The following is a 13,044-nucleotide window of genomic DNA, read 5'->3' as shown; positions in this document are numbered from 1 at the left end:
AACCACCTGGAGCTAGAAAAGGCAAAACCCCAAGAGTCTCACTACCAACAGTTCCCTAAACCAGTGTAATTTCCAGCTGTTTTCTAAATAACTCACCTTATATCCACAGGTAAATGCAATTCTCACACCTTGTCAAAAATAATTCTTTTTGCAAATTTGGAGACTCAGATAAAGATTTTCAATGGGCCAAAATGTAGATAATAATAAACAACAAATTGCACAACCCCAACTGATACTTCTGCAACAATTCCTTTCAACCTAAGACTCAAGGGAAAAAACTACATATGAAGGTACAGAAATCTCACAGAGGTCCAAGATTCCTGTTGATAGAGTATGTCTCTCTTAGATAAACAGAGATAATAGACACATGAACTCTTAACAGTATAGTTACCCAAACAAACCAGCATAATTTCACTAGTGGGTACACCAAAAATCCAGGGGAAATTCTATATGATTTTACCCTAAATTAAGAAGTACATCATATCAGTGGCTGCTAAGACATGGAGAAGAAGCTATGTCTGGAGATACAATCCCATATTGATTTTACAATCTCAAATGCACACCTCAGGATATATCATATTCAAGCCCAAATGAATGGACTCAGTAGGTTAACTATACATGTGTACATATATAAATAGCAACAAATATTAAAGAAGAGATCATACAATGGGAAAGGGAGGGAGGGCTCTGAGGGAAAAAGAAGGGCAGCTAATATTCTATGAGTTTCTGAAAAGAAACCACTATTAAAAAAAAAAGAATTGCCATGGAAAGTTTCTATATGATCTCTGTCATTTTTCTACACATTTGAAATCATTATTAAATCTAAATTGTATTAGAAGACATTTTAAATTACCCTGTGTATTTCTATGTCCTTTTACTTCTTACTGAGTTTCTGTTCCTGTTTTTGTTTTTGTTTGTTTGTTTGTTTTTGAGACAGGGTTTCTCTGTGTAGCCCTGGCTGTCCAGGAACTCACATTGTAAACCAGTAGGGCCTCAAACTCAGAAATCCGGCTGCCTCTGCCTCCCTAGTGATAGGATTAAAGGTGTGCACCACCACCACTTACTGAGTTTCTAGTTTGGGGCTTACAAGCTCACAAATTCTGCAAAAATATTCTTTCTAGGAGTTCAAAATTGCTCAATACAGTAACCTTTGATGTGGGTTATACTACTTATTTCTTCCTATCAATATCTAGTTTCACAACAAACCAGAAAATGTTAATGATTTCTTTTACTTTCAGTATAAATCTTACCTCTCACAGAATTACTATAAGCTGAACAGGTGCCCAGGGCTAGAATCCTAACAGCAACTACAAAGAGCTATTCATGATGTCAGACTACAGTTGGTTTGAAGGAATACCTTTTCCTGCCACATGGGTTCCAACAGAAATTGTGGAAAATATCCACAATAAATTTGTGGTGAAAGAAGATTTGTTTATATTGACTTACCTAAGTCAGGTAAGGACTATCAGTAAGATTGATTCTGAATTGTATAAGGGAGGTTAGTGCTTTGATACTTATTAATTCTGGGTGATAAGTGGAGTGTTCTACATATCAATATGTAAAATGGTTTGTGGGCATTCATATTTGTGTGTATTCCACTCAAAGAAAGACCTCTCCTCTGACTTATCTGGGCTGAACTGATCAGCTATGGCAACAGAACAATGATAATGGGCCCTGAGGCAGAATCTGCTATAAGTTTCTCTCTGTGGGACAGAGATAGAAAAGGGAGAGTGATGAGAATAAACAGAAATATAGAATCAAGAGATAAAGGCATACATGTGAGGATATGTGGAGGAGAGGACAATTCCAGGTAGAACTAACATGGACCTTGTCCATGAAATGGAATATGAAAACTCAAGAAACCAAAATGTGACATCATGGTGGTTTGGGGATTGGATATTTGCTGTGCAGAAGATGAACTGAAAATTGGGCAAGTATTAGGCTGCTAACATCAAAAGCCAAATGACACAGAAAATCCAAAGGCAGTGGGATTACATGAAAAACCCATCAGACAATAACTCAGAGATGGAAGCTAGAGAAAGATTCACTGACAAATGAGCACATAAACCCAAATGCAGGTGTTTGTGGTAAATATATACCATGGAAGTTACTCATCTTAATAATAGTACTCAGTCATACACTACAGCATGGGTGCATCTCAATGGCAATGAATTAAATTATAGGAGGTACTCTCAGAGAGCAGAAGCTATAATTATATCACTGTGAAATATCTGGGATAGACAAATTCATTCCACCAGAGTGTAGAATGATGGTGCCCCAGGGATGGAGGAGATATTTCATTAGCATGTTGGTGTTTGCTGGGTATAGGGTCTCACTTTTGGAAATTGAAGTCTTCAAAATATGCTGAGTGAATATACTTTGTACTTACACCACATGGACATTATGAACGCTACAAGTCTGTGTGATTGAAAATGGTCAGCATGGTAAATTTTGTGGGCATATATTCTACTTGAAGCTTTTTTCACAAGTACTATTGAAATGAGTGACAGTTACTTTTCCTTTTCAACTAGGAATGAACTGGCTGGTTGAGATTGTCTGCTTGATTCATGCCATGGAAAATCCCAAGTGGATCCAATCTGTGCCAAATTGGGACCACTCACCGTGGCTAGAGACTAATATAGGATATCCTGTATTAATCAATAAGGAAGGACCACAACTCATGAGCTCCCATTTTCCCATCCAACTTTTCACCAAGTCTTTCTTCACTTCCAAGGCCAAGGTCAGTGTCTACTGGTTGAGATTTTATTTGACCAAATACTCTTTGAACTTATTTTACCCTGACAGGCCCTGGAGCACTTGCAGAAATGTGAAGGTGAGATTCTCATGTACTAGGTGCTGCTGATGTTTCTCCACATCAGACTACATTAGAGTACCAGGATGTGGATGGACCATCAAACAGTGATCCTGGGCAGCTTTAGAAAATACATATCACACTGGAACATTCAGGAACTACATATAGAGGCCAAGCAGAGTTTAAACTCTAATGTACAGTGGATATTACTATATTATAGGTATCAAAGTCAATGAGCCAATCTTAATTATAACTTATAACCCAAGCCCTGTGGGTGAATCACCTAAGACATAATTGCTCATAGGAAAAGCATCATGATCAGGCATCAATATTCAAAGGTCAGAAGTTCACACAGTGTCATGTTATGTCTAGCTGTCTATTAAGATTAGTAGTCACAGGAATCTCCCATGAAACTGAAAGGGAATTACTACAAGGAATCAGAGATATCAAGATTCTGATCTATCATAGCTCCTAGTTAGCAAAAGCTCGAATGACAAAGATGAGCTTAGAATAATCTCTCTTTGAAATGTCACACTGAATTTTTGACCATCTTGATATATGCCTGTTTCTTATCTGGATTTGGTAAATATTTTGCTAGGGAAACTGAAGCCTAAAGAGATGAGTTCTAGAATAATTGATATAAAATACAAAGTTCCTTTTATTAAGAATGATCATTTCATTAGATGCTTGAAAATCATTTGACAAAAGTCAGCATCCCTTCATTTTTAAAGTCTTAGAATGACCAGAAATTCAAGGTCCATACATAAACATATTAGGAGAATGTACAGCAAACCAGTAGCCAAAATCAAATTAAGTGGAGAGAAACTTAAAGCAATCCCAGTAAAATCAAACACTAGACAAGACTGCCCGCTTTCTCCCTATCTATTCAATATAGTACTTGAAGTTCTGGATAAAGCAACTAGAAAACAAAAGGAGTTCAAAGGTATACTAAATGGAATGGAAGAAGTAAAAATACGACTATTTGAAGATAATATGGTAGTATAATTAAGTAACCCCAAACAATCCATGAGAGAAATCCTACAGCTGATTAAAACTTCAGCAAGGTGGCCAGATAAAAAATTAACTCAAACAAGTAGGTAGCCTTCTTATACTCAAAGGATAAAAGGCTGAAAAGAAATTAGGGAAATTATACTCTTCACAATAGTCACAAACAATATAAAATATCTTATTGTGACTCTAACCAAACAAGTGAAAGATCTGTATGACAAGAACTTCAAGTCCCTGAAGAAAGAAAACAAAGAAGACCTCAGAAGATGGAAAAATCTCCCATACTCATGGATTGGCAGGATTAATATAGTAAAAATGGCCATCTTGCCAAAAGCAACCCGCATATTAAATGCAATCCCCATCGAAATCCCAAATCAATTCTTCATAGTATTAGAAAGAGCAATTCTCAAATTCATAACAAAAAAAAAAAAAACAGGATAGGAAAACTATTCTCAACAATAAAAGAACTTCTGGGGAATCAGCTTCCCAGACCTCAAACAGTACTACAGAGTAATACTGAATAGTGAATAGGAGGTATTTCAGAGGGGAAACCAGGAAAGGGGAAAACATTTGAAATGTAAATAAAGAAAATATCTAATAAAAAAAACCTCAGGTAACAGCAGGTGCTGGCAAGGATGTGGAAAATAGTGTTCCTCCATTGCTGGTGTGACATCTAGCTGGTATAACCACTCTGGAAATCTGTCTGGTGGTTCCTCAGTAATTGAGCATAGTACTACCTGGAAACCCAGTAATAACAGTCCTGGGAATATACCCAGAAGTTGCTCCAACACGTAATTAGAACACATACTCTACTATAATCATACCACCCATATTTATAATAGCCAGAAGCTGGAAGCAACCCAGATGTCCCTCAACAGAGCAATGGATACAGAAAACATGGCACTTACACAATAAAGTACCACTCATCTATTAAAACATTGACTTCATGAAATTCACTGGGAAATGGATGGAACTTGAGAATATCATCCTGAGTGAGGTGACTCAGTAACAAAGGAACATACAAGGTATGCACTCACTGATAAGTGGATATTAGCCCAAAAGTTTGGAATACCCAAAATTCTATTTCCAGACCATATGAAACCTAAGAAGAAGGAAGACCAATATGTGGATGCTTCAGTGCTTTTTAGACGGGTGAACAAAATACTCACAGGAGGAAATATGGAGACAAAAGTTAGAGTAGAGACTGAAGGAAAGGCCATCCAGAGATTGCCCACCTGGGGATCCATCCCATATACAGCTAGCAAAACTGGACATTATTGTGGATGTTGGGGAGTCCTTGCTAATAGAAACCTGATATGGCTGTCTCCTGAAAAGCTCTGCTAGAGCCTGACAAATACAGAGGAGAAAGCTTGCAGCCAACCATTGGACTGAACTCATTTGGGGGTCCCCGATGGAGGAGATGGAAAAAGAACTGAAGGAGCCGAGAGGGTTTGCAACCCCATGGAGGGAGCAACAGTGTCAACAGACCAGACCCCTTGGAGCACCCAGGAACTAGACCAACAGCCAAAGAATACACATGGAGAGACCCACATATGAAGATGGCCTTGCTGGACATCAATGAAAGAGAGGCCCTCAGGCCTGAGAGCATTCAATGCCCCAGTGTAGGGAAATGCTAGGGTAGGAGAATGGGAGTGGGAGGGTGGTGGAGCACCCTCATAGAGGCAGGGGTATGGAGGATGAGGTAGGGAGTTTCTAAAGGGGAGACCTGGAAAGTGAAAAACATTTGAAATATAAATAAAGAACATATCCAACAAAAAGGATTATTTTTTAATTCTTTTATGTTTTGAAATTATAATGATAAAATATAATTATATACATCATTTCTTCCTTCCACTGACACCCTCCAAACTCATTGGTATATCACTCATTGCTCTCTTTTAAATGTATGGTTTCTATTTTCATTAATTCATGTTGTATATATGTATATGTATATACATATGTATATACATATGTATATTTTCCTAAATACATTCCTATATTTATATATTCATAGACAGATATATATATGAATGTTTCTAGTATATGTAATATATATTATTGAATAAATAATCAATATATTCCTAAATAAGTCTATATATACTTAAATACTTCAGTACAAACTTCTCAGTCAGGACAATGTTACCTGTATGTATATTTTAAGGGCTGGGCACTTGATATTGGATAACTAATTATTATTGTGATCTTCACAAGTGACAAATCAGTCTGGTTTGGGTTTTTGTTCTTTAACACTATTAATGAACTAGCCATTTTCCTGTTGCATTTATACAAATCAAATAATATTTAAAAAGAGGAATTATCACTATAGATTTTTTATACTTGTGTATATGTTTTGCCCAAATAAAAATAATAGTTTTTATAAACCATTGGATATTTGACTAGTTCATGTAAATTATGCCAGTTAAAAGGTGAGGAATAAATACTGACCAACATTTACATCCTTTCCTTATAAGGCGATCTATCTCATCAGAAATCCCAGAGATGTTCTTGTGTCTGGTTATTTTTTTCTGGGGTAAGACAAACCTTATGAAGAATCCAGAGTCACTGGGAACTTATTTTGAATGATTCCTCAAAGGAAATGGTGAGTACTCTGTGAAATATAGGACATGGAGGAAACTCAGAGACATTTTATTTATTTATTTATTTATTTATTTATTTATTCATATTATATTTCAATATTCAGCATCCCTCTCTGCTCAATGTTGCCCTCCCACACCACTTGTCACCAACCCCCTCACCTCTGAAAAAGGGTAGGTGCCCCAAAATTATCTCTCCACCATGACACATCAATTCTCTGCAGGAATAGGTACATCCTCTTCCACTGAGGCCAGACAAGGCAGCCCAGATAGAGTAATGGAATCTACAGACAAGAAACAGATTCAGGGACAACCCCAGTTCCAATTGTTGGGGGACATGTGTGAAGACCAAGCTGCACATCTGCTACATATATGCAGGGGCCATAGGTATAGCTCATGATATCTTTTGTTTGGTGGTTCAGTCTCTGAGATTGCACAAAGTTCAGGTTAATTGATCCTGATGGTCTTTCTCTGGAGTTCTTATCCTTTTTGGGTCTCTTGATCCTTTTTCCAATTCTTCCACAAGACTCCCAGAGATCTATCTAATGTTTGATTGTTGATTTCTACATCTGTTTTAGTTAACTGCTACGTGGAGCCTTGTGGGCTCCTTCCCCCTTTGCTTGAGAATGATTTGGAATCTGAAACCAGCCCCGACAGGCTGGAAGCTGGATCTGGCCACCCTCGGTGCAGAACACTGACTGCAACTCCTGAGATCAAAGACTGACAGGTCTCATGTTTATGTTAAAAGCTTGTCGGACTTTCCTTTCAAGATCCTCCTCTGGTCTGGTGTTTATTGATTACCTCGTGTTTATGTTAGATGGGTGGGTTTCGGTTCTCCCTGGGTCTCATTCCTGACTCTGGTTATTTAAACGGAGTTATCCTAAGTAAACACACACAGATCTCGATGCAGATACCTGGCGTCCGTGTCTTCTTTCTCTCTTACCCTATTGTGTTCACAGGTACTCAATAATTCTCCATTTGAGAGCACCCAATGGAGTGAGGGTCCACCAGCCGGACCCCTACAAATGGTACCTAACGTGGGGCTTGGACGAGGGAGAAATTTATTGAGGGACCCCACCACCAGATGCAGGATTTATCGGTGGTAAAATAAACATGGATGCAGAGATTTCTAGACAGCTCCCCAGAATTGGGGCAGGCTGTTTGAGACTTAGGGGTAAGAGTGAAACCTTTTGCCCCTGGATTGAGGGCAAGATGGATTAATTTTCCTACTAGAAATTTAAGAGAGGCACTTATACTTTTATAATGAGTCAGCCCCATCTGGGTTTCCAGATCTCTCTACTTGGGGCTGGGTTGAAGTTATTAGCACTGAGAGCTCTCTATTTTTGCTTGGTATTGTTGGCAAGGATTTCGTCGGAGGTTGACAAGAAATTGGCGGGGGTGATTCCATTGAGAGAACTGTCATGCCAGGGGTCAGCCGGAAAGGCTGGGTATTCAGGAGTCAGCCAGTTAGGCTGGGTGCTCGGCTTTCTTCTGAGGGAGGTTGACTGCTGTAACCCTAAGTTTGGGGGCGGTCATTCCCCTGTTTTGTACATTTCAGTGCACAGAGCTACAGGGGTATTTGTTTTATTTATTTTTGTTACATGTTTGTCTTGTGTTCTGGTGTGGATGCAGAAGTCTCGTCTCTTGTCATCTGATCTGCCAGTCTAGCCAGTCTGTCTGAGTGGGCTGGCAACTGCTGAGCGGGGCCAGGGTCACACAGTTGGTGACTCTTTGGGTACAGCTGCCTTCTGCTCTGCCTGCATACAGCTCCAGGTGCTCAGATCGGAGCCATGGTTGGCTAGACTCCACAGAGCTATCCGGAGGGTAGAGACAGACTAAGTCCAGAACTCACGATCCGGCGCTGCAGGATCTGGAGGCTTGCAGCCAGGGCCGGGAGGGGTGGGCGATCCCGGGTGGAGCTTTGGTTTCACCTTACAGCCGCCTACACGCCTGACTCGGAGACAGAGTGCAGCGGGTAGACAGGTCGTTTTCCGCCACAGCCCTGTGGCTGCTAGCAGTTAACGAAATGTTTTAGAGGTATAGCCCGGCCTGGCTCTTGGAAGAGCTGCGAGATGGTCCACAGATTCCCGCAGCTCGCCTGCTCTGGGCTGGTTCATACGGGACGAGCAGGTTGCGGAAGTCTGCCCTCTGACTACATTTCCCAAGCAACTTTGCGGCGGCTGCTATTATGCGCATGCGCGGAACCCAAGCGAGCCTTTGGGAGATGGTCTTAGATATGAGAAAACCGAACGGGAGGGAGAGTTTTCATAGTGGGTCCTGTCTGGCTAGATTTGAACTCGAGATCAAAATAAGAGGGTTGATTGATGTAAGCAGGAATTATTTCAGGCAGGCAAAGAGAAGGACAGCTATCCAAGAACGGAAGAGGAGGTGTGTCCCAGGAATCATGCTTGCTGGATTCATTGTTTATCTGGCTTTGGAGCGCTGAGGTCAGAGTGACAATTACATAGATATTATCAAGTGGATTAATATTACTCCTGTGTATATAGAATCAGTTTCAGTGTGGGAACAGTTAGAAACAGGTCATCTGTAGAAATCAGATTCTCCATGATACACGCTTACTTTGTGAAATCATCAGATAATGAAGATTGTTTTTAGACTGTATGAAGATTCATTATTCTTGATTTGATTGGAGAACAGTGACAATTCCAAAATGATTTTATTTTTGTGGTTTAAAGATTTATTTGCCTTTAATCAGATGGAGTTACAAACTGCCCCAGAGTAGGTACAGAGACCAATGGTTAACCTTAATTGATTTTCAAAATTTATTGAGCAATATTTATTGGCTTCGTCTTTAAACTTACCAAAAGTTTATACCAAAAGATGCCTTATTGATATTTTTAGAGGTAATTCTGATCCAATTTCTCCTACATCCTTAATTAAGAAGAGATATCTGCTTTACAGCAGGTAGATAAGACTATTGAGAATCTATTTCTTACACAGATTATTCGTTACCTTTTCATTGCTGTGGCAGTAAGAACCTATTTTGTGGATCCATTCTAGATGTCTCCAGAATGTAATTTCGTGCCATTTTATGAAGCTTTTGTACAGATAATTATGCTGGGTAGGATACAAACATTAACTTACCTTGACAAATAGCCAGATGTTATTTTCCCACCTTTTACCTTGGAGCTAGACTCCTGGCTTTTTGTACAGAATTAGCTACTTACTCAACTTTTAGATTTTTAATGCTTTTATTTATTCTTCTAGTCATCTTTCCAAGGTAATGGCTTGGAAGACTATAGACATTGCCCTTATGGTATTTACTGATGGCACATCTAGAAAGAACTAGTTTTCTCATTAACGGTATACAGGTAATTAAGTATTCCTGGTCTCTCCGCTAATTGGCTGAATTAACTTCAATTTTATAGGCCTTTGAAGCTGTGTCTGATACGTTTAAGTTATCCTCCAACAGCTTCTGTTTTGCACAGTTTTTAAGATAAACATGCCTACAAGACTTCTATTTAATCAGTTACCATAATATCATTCTCGCACGTAAAAATCAATTCTATATTGGTCATACTAGGGCTCATTCTGACCTGCCTAGACCTTTAGCCAGAGGCAATAACCATTGACAGAGCCCTTACACAGAGAGATTGTGGTTTCTGATCCTGTGGCCTTATTTAAAGGAGACCATGATTAGTTTCCATTTGTCCAGCCAGACTCTGAGGATCAAACATTTAATTTCCAGAGAAAAAGTAAGAATGATCTTTACACAGTGCTCGAAATGTGTCATTTTTTCCCCAGTCCCACATTTGGGGATAGACCCTAGAGGGCTGGTATCTATTAGTATCTGACATTTAGATATGACACATTTATGCAAAAATTTGGAAAGCTTAATTATATACATGTCTACATTGTTACCTCTTCTAGATTTGTTTTTTGCTTCCCTACAAACAGGAGAAGCCTCTAATAATGTTTTTGATCATTGTTTTCAAGCTTTCAGTGCTATTGGTTTGCCCAAAATTATTTATACAGACAATGGGCCTTCTTACACTAGAAAAGATTTTTTGCTTTTATTTAGATTTTGATTGTTGTATGTGCGTTTTGCACGATTATAATTTTGCCTTTTTAGACCAATGGAGAAATCTCTTCCCCCAGAGATCTCCCAAGGTGCTTTTTGCTTTTTGAGGCAGGGTCTTATGTTTGTAGCCCAGGCTGGCCTCACACTTGCTATGGAGCTTGAGGATGCCCTTGCCTTCACCTTCAGGAGTGCAGACATGCACTGTCTTGACTGGTTTGTTTATCTAGATATTTGTTTTTGGTGACAGTCTTGCTATGTAGTCCTGGGTAGTCTCAAACTCACTATCCTCCTGCCTTGGTCTACTGAGTGATGGGACTACAAACATCCAGCTCTTTGCTTAACTTTTGTAACAAAACTCCATTTAGAAGACCTGCTAAGAATCTTTTCATTTTAATTTTTCTATAGACCTACGTTTAAAGTAGGCCTGTGGCAGACCACTTTGGATCCCTGAAAAAATCTATTTTCATGCCTGTGTATGACATGGCCCAGTCGCTCAGGAAACGTCAGATTGATTCTGAGGCTCAACAGCTGCTATAGCTCAGAAAGCCTTTTTCCTTTTTCCCTTTTTATCTCGTTCTCCTTTGTTCTGGGCTAACAGGTTTTTCCTGCCAGTTTTGAACGAGTTTTCATGTTTTCCTTTTGCCTTCATTTTCATTTGTTCTAAAAGCTTTTTCTGCCAGTTTGGAACGTGTCTTTTCCCGTTTTGATTTGGTAATGTGCTTTCTCCCAACAAAGCAGAGACAAAAACTCGTTTGAAGTCTTTGTTACTTTCCGAAGAGCAGGCGACACCCAAGGATGCCTGGCTTACCACTGAGATTCCAGAATTTCAAAGGTTAATGCGAACACCGAGTCGGCAAAGGACTAATTTGCATTTTTTTGAGACCGTCTCCTGGCAACCGACCTGGAATCCTGGCTCCCAGCTACACCACGTCCCCGCCCCCTGGATCCAGCACCTGGCTGACAGAGTTACGTCAGCTGGTTTCTGATAATATGATCAGCTTTCGGACTGTGGATTTTTGTGGACGAGACTTGGCATTTTGCATGGAAGGATGGTACAAAAAAAATGACACTTCCTCTGGCTGGGATGTTTCCCTAGACAAGCACATGGTCAAAGGCCGTCTGTGTTACAGATGTATCATGGTCTAGTTTTCCCTGCTGTGCAGAAGTGCCTAAGGTGGCGAAGTTAGAGAGTGCATTATGCACTGCTGTGTTTCCCATGATTATGTGTCAAGAACGTGCCCCATTTCCCTGCATCAGTTTTTAACAAGAGAGGGTGAAATGTGGTATCCTGGCCCTCTGCTCTGTTGTGGGTTCCGGAAGCGAAAGAAAGCCGTGACAGGCCCCGGGCTGAGACCACCCACCTGTGGCACGAAACACTGGCGGTGGCCCCTGAGATCTAACACAGACTATGCAGCTCAGAAGATCAAAAGAACTGAAACTAAATGAAACTCAGCCTGTTTCTGCCAGACCTCCATTTGAAGTGTGTTGTGTATACAGACTGGGGTGCTGTTTTCCTGCTATCACGTCTATGCTAAAAACCAAGAATTATTTCGGTTTCGATCCTGCCTCTTGCTTTTAAATTAATAAGGGGTGAACTGTGGACTCCTTCCCCCTTTGCTTGAGAATGATTTGAAATCTGAAAACAGCCCCGACAGGCTGGAAGCTGGAGCTGGCCACCCTCGGTGGGGAACACTGACTGCAGCTCCTGAGATCAAAGACTGACAGGTCTCATGTTTATGTTAAAAGCTTGTCGGACCTTCCTTTCAAGATCCTCCTCCGGTCTGGTGTTTATGGATTACCTCGTGTTTATGTTAGAAGGGCGGCTTTAGGTTCTCCCTGGGTTTCATTCCTGACTCTGGTTATTTAAACGGAGTTATCCTAAGTAAACACACATAGATCTCAATGCAGCTACCTGGCGTCCATGTCTTCCTTCTCTCTTAGCCACTTGTGTTCACAGGTACTCAATAATTCTCCGTCCAAGAGCACCCAACGGAATGAGGGTCCTCCGGCCAGCCAGACCCCTACAGAGCCTCTCAGTCAGAGTACAGTTATTCTAGGCTCTTGTCTGCAAGCATATCAGAGTGTCAGTAACAGTTTCATGCATTGTTTCTTGCCCATGGTATGTGTCTCAATTTTGGCCAGTCATTGATTGCCCATTCTCTCCATCTCTGTTCCATCTTTGTCTGTGAACATCTTGTAGACAGGACACATTTGGGGCCAAAAGTTTTATGGATGGATTGTTGATCCTATCTCTCCTCTGGGAGTCTTACCTGGTGCATATCACCTACTGTTAAAAGTCTCAGATAGAGTCACCATTATAGAGTGTCTGGAATCTCCCCAGTCCCAGGTCTCAAAGACTTTTTTTAAAAAGTCAAAGGGAGATATAGCTTATGTTGGCCTTGAACTGTCTATATAGCCAGAGATGATGTTGAAGCATTGTTTCTTCTTCTGCTACCTCTTGAGTTCTAGGACTAAAAGCACCTACTCTACACTTTGTTTGGTGCTGGAGCTCAAACTCACAATTTTATGTGTGTTACCTAACTTGCCTACAACTCTAGCCATTTAGTGTCTTCTGTAAGATCCATTTT

At 40.2% G+C, this 13,044-nt stretch overlaps 1 pseudogene; it reads left to right on the top strand.

Annotated features, from left to right (window-relative positions):
* The first annotated feature begins 1,323 nt into the window (after positions 1 to 1,323).
* The window catches only part of LOC116100377, a 37,893-nt pseudogene continuing 26,172 nt past the window's right edge, over positions 1,324 to 13,044 (top strand).

This window comes from Mastomys coucha, unplaced genomic scaffold (genome assembly GCF_008632895.1).
Source record: "Mastomys coucha isolate ucsf_1 unplaced genomic scaffold, UCSF_Mcou_1 pScaffold21, whole genome shotgun sequence".
Taxonomy (NCBI): Eukaryota; Metazoa; Chordata; class Mammalia; order Rodentia; family Muridae; genus Mastomys; species Mastomys coucha.
The sequence above is the reverse complement of the archived record's forward strand: the minus strand, read 5'-3'. Positions and strand labels throughout refer to the sequence as shown.